General features: G+C 44.0%; 1 non-coding gene across 1 annotated transcript; it reads right to left on the bottom strand.

Moving 5' to 3' along the window:
- Nucleotides 1-2082: 2082 nt before the first annotated feature.
- Nucleotides 2083-2205, bottom strand: LOC139014786 (small nucleolar RNA SNORA40). The gene has a single exon (XR_011472333.1). It is a non-coding gene; the product is annotated as a small nucleolar RNA SNORA40 (small nucleolar RNA).
- Between the last annotated feature and the right edge of the window lie 2447 nt (nucleotides 2206-4652).

Raw genomic sequence — 4652 nt, 5'->3', positions numbered from 1 at the left:
AAAACAATGTCCTGGAGTCCTAAAGCAGTTCTGTATAGAGGTTACCTCCTTTAGACGCGATGTAAGCTCTCTGGTCTGCTCCAGTCACCACCATTCCCTATTGCCTCAGGTCCAACCCATTCTATTTTGTTACCTTTCTAGACCTTATATTAAGGTGGACCTTTAATATAATGAGAGTCATGTGGGCTAATAATCCAGTGACTTATTAATTCAGGGTCTTTTAAAAATTTGTCCAAGATATAGTTAATAAGAGTAAAGAGCATTGGATTTTCCTTGAATGTTTTCTTTTTTCAGAATCATAATTACTTTATAATTTACTTTCATTGGTATAAACAGAGATAATATTCTGAAAAAAAAAAAAAGACAAAATATTCCCAACTTTCCTGCAGTTTTAGTTTTTGTTTGACATTCTTTTGTGACTTTTCTGAACCAAGCAACTTCTTGGGAGGTATATTAGAAGGTTTAATATTCACAATATAAATCACATCTCTTGTAAATCATAGCCCACTACGCATTATGTGGTTCTGGAATTTCTGCTAACCACAATGGCCATCTCTGAGCTGACTACACATACCGTGTATGTTAGCCACAGAAATCCTCAGCAAAAATATTCCAGGGCTAACAAATGTTGTGTTGCGTATCTTTGCCTGTTTCACTTCACAGTGGTCTATTTCTTTCATCAGAGAAGGGCAAATGTATATTTTTCCAACTTCTGTTAGTATTTCTAAGCCCATTGGAGGCTAGCACCCTGGGCAGCTGACCAGCGGACCCATCCCTTAACTCACATCTGAGGGAGCATGGGAAGGCATGATGGCGGAGTCACTAGTCACAGATTGTGTGAATTTAAGGACTTGGCACTGGGAAATCTGTAATGCCGAATTTTAAGAAGTTTGCCATATTTTAATAAGTGTACTACAAACTATTTTTAATTGCCTGTTTTTATTGCACTCATGTATGTATCTGATTCAGGAGTCAGTCAACTATGATGGGCCAATCTAGCCAGCTGCCTGCTTGTGTTAATAACATTTTATTGAAACATGACCACGCCCAATCATTTGCATATTGTTTATGGTTTCTTTTGCATACAACTGCAGAGTTGGGTAGTTGTCAAGGTGGCCAATATGGCCTGCAAAGCTGAAATATTTACTGTGGAGTCCTTAAAGAAAAAAATTGCCAACCTCTGATCTAATTCTCCAACATGGTAGAAAATGTTATTGGTTGTTAAATGCATTTTCTGGGAATGATGAGACACTGTGGCACTTGGAATGAACTGTTCTCCAGACACCTTCACACTGTAAGCTGCTTGGGGACCTCCATTGGGTCTGACTGTATCCGGTAGGAATGCTTTGAACTGCAAGTGACAGAAACTTTTAACTGTGGCTTAAGCGATGGAGATTTGCATGATCTCACCAACAATGAGCCTGGATGCCTGAGAGTCTCGCTTTGATATAGACCCAGCGTTGTGCGAGCCACCATGCCCGCTGTGCCTGTCTCTCCTGCACCACCAGGACCAGCCTGCTGACTCTGTGTCACCCATGGTTGCAGATTTGCTACCCTGTCCAGGTGTCACATTTCACATCAACATTTCAAGCAGAGCAGAAGGGGCATGAGCATCAAGTGTTTTTCTACTTTATCTCAATCTCTTCATTTTACAAATGAGGAAAGCGAGGCACAAAAAATATAAAGTTAGACATTATCTATACTAATAAAGAGCTAATATGCTAATGAGTGGGACACTGTAACGGGTAACGACCAGGTGATTGGCATATTAGCTGGGGCATTGCTCCAGAGACTGGGCAGAAGCAGTGAGGCTCCCAGAGAAGGTGGGACCAGCCCAAGGCGACTGGAAGGACTGAGGTCAGGGCTTGAAGCGGCCAGAGAAGGCCAGAGGGTTTGGGGGCTGGGCCAGGAACACTGGAGCTCTGTGTGGACAGGTTCAGGTGTCAAGGCAGGGCTGCAGGTGGGTGGACGGCACCATGCGTTATCGCGTACTGGGCTCCTCGTAGTAAATAAGTAGGGCTTCTGATTGTCCAACATCCATATCCTACCCTTCTGGTAATAACTCCTTCATATATTTTGTATTATGTTCCTTCTTACATATAACAAAACTCATACTGAACAGTTCTGGGTTGCAAAAGAGGATTTATTTTTCACACCTGCATGTAGTCTTTGCCCACAAATTAAACAAAAACAAACACAAGTGCTCATCAACTTATTCATTTTTCTTTGAAGAGGCAACTCTCTCAAACAACGTGATGGTAGTGAGGTGGTGGAGCCCAGTGACTCAAAGAGAGTTGCTGTCCCATCTCCCTTACCTCAGTGATGGGTCAGAGATGGGCTCCAGCCCCAGGTAGCACAGCCTGGATGTGTGCAAAGTTTGCGGGGGCTTTCAGGAAAAGGAACACGGACCTGGGGTTGTGAGTGGTCAATGTGGGAAGAGCCAGGCTGAGAGGGGACCCCATGTAGAGGGAAACTGGGGAGGTGTGAAGAGAGCTCGGTGAGGTCATTGATGAGCACCTGGGGTAGCCACCCTGACCTGGGCTTTTTATCTCAATGACCCTTTCTATTTAAAGCAATAGAAACACCCAACCCCAATGGTTCTGAGCCATACATGGATGGGTTTTTGACTCTTTTAAGGATAAGTTTAGAAGTAGGGAAACTTTGCTCAAGAGTGTGTTTATCGAGTGGATGGAGAGTATTATCAAGAGCCTAAATTTGGGTGTTATTTTTTTGTTTGTTTGTTTTATTTCATTTCTGTACTTCATTCTAAGTCATTGCTCCTCATGGTTATGAGATGGCTGTAGTGACAGTTCCCCTCTCCTGGTTCAGTAAATGAAAGGGCTCAAGCAGGATTTTTGAGATTCAGCTTCATTGGACCCTTTGCCCACCCAAGAACCAACCACCATGATCAGGAAAGAAGGAAACGTGCTGATTGGCTTTCGCTCTGGTGCTTCTGGAAGAGAGGGAGTCTGCTGCTTGGGAAGTATCCAAATCAAATAGGGAAGAGATAGATACTTGGGTGGAAACCCGAGTTATGTCTGAAAGGACACATGGAGTGAACACTGGGAGGAAAAACAACCAGTAACTCCTGGACTACTGAATTATGGGAACTGACATTTTCCTTTGTCCTTAGGCCAGTTTGACTTAATTCTCTATCCTTGCAACTAAAGGGTAGTTACTGTTGGGAATGGAAAGTGACCATTTTTCAACCACACCACCTGGCAATACACTCCCACTTTCCTTCCTCATTTTTATCCAGTCACTTTTCACGTCCCAATACGCTAGATTATTATTTATTTTCTATTTTGTCTTGCTCCGCTCATTAGAGAATACACTCCAGTGTCCATATATGTGCTCAGCAAACGTTTGTTGAATGAATGAATGAGTAAATGTATGAATAAATAGCATCTTCCTATGTTAGAAGAGAAATGGTCCTCAGAGGTCAGCTGGCCCAGTCTCCACAGAAAGCACTGAAATCCCAGGCTCCTGATACCAAGTCCAGTGTGGGCTCTGATCCTTCCTCCTGCATTGTGGCAACAGAAATCTCCAGGCTTCCACCACCAGCTTCTGCCTCTGTCAGTGATATTGCACCTTTTCTCACTTTACCTGTTTCCTTCAAGTCCTTGAGTGTTTACTCTTCTTGATAAGAATCTTGCCTGTGTATTTGAATTCCAGTTCTTTTCATTTGCAACTGAATGAGGAAGATATCAATGACCCTTGGCTGTATTTCTTTACCCACTAAGGGCTTTCTCTTGGCTCTACTTCTGCATCCTCTGTCTCCAGTCCCCTCTTCACCAGGTCTTCTGGAGGTCTCTCTCCTCATTCCAGAGACCCACAGTGTGGGCCATAGCACACCCTCTTCTTATTCCAGATTGGAGCTTGCACCAATCCCTGGGCTGACTGGTTGTGAGAGGCTCACCTGAGTAGTGGGAAAGTCTGGGTTTCAGATATTCAATGAAGACATCTCCAGGGCCCTTGGCTGTTTCAATGGGCTGTGCTGGAGGCTGAGGAGACACTGTGCCTCTCCGACACAGAGGGGACCCAGGTGTGCTCTGCTCAGTTAGACTCATCCCAGACCTCCTGGTGAATTCTCCGTGGGGGCTGCTCCCAGTGCTGGCTCTCTCCCGCACCCCAGCGGGACTGCTGAGCGTCTCAACAGTGGGGGTGACATCAGGGCTTGATGCTCCTGCTGAAAATGTTTCTGAGATCCTGACGTCTAGGGAATTCAGGGCTGTATTGTGCCACAAGGAACAACATGGCCAGGATTTTTTATTTAAACAAGTAGCTATCCAAACCATTACACTCCATGAATGCAACCACCAACGGTTAATTCAAAACTCTGATGATGGGAAATTTGAAGTAACATCAGTATGCTAAAAGTGCATTTAACATTTTTTATTCTTTTTCTTTCTTTTTTAAAATTGTATTTATTTATTGTTGACAGTATTATAGATGTCCCCCTTCCTGTCCCCCCCCCCCCCCCCCCACAGCTCCTCTCCACCCCCTGCCCCTCCCCAGGCCTTTACCACATTGTTGCCTGTGTCCATGGGTTATGCATATATGTTCTTTGGTTAATTTTGAAATTTGAAAACTCACTCTGCTACTTACTTATTACTGAAACCAGTGATTCTCAAATGAGGTCCTGGATCAGC

This window comes from Myotis yumanensis, unplaced genomic scaffold, assembly GCF_028538775.1.
Source record: "Myotis yumanensis isolate MYYU_CA2020_CCGP unplaced genomic scaffold, mMyoYum1.0.hap1 SCAF_7, whole genome shotgun sequence".
Lineage (NCBI taxonomy): Eukaryota > Metazoa > Chordata > Mammalia > Chiroptera > Vespertilionidae > Myotis > Myotis yumanensis.
The sequence above is the reverse complement of the archived record's forward strand: the minus strand, read 5'-3'. Positions and strand labels throughout refer to the sequence as shown.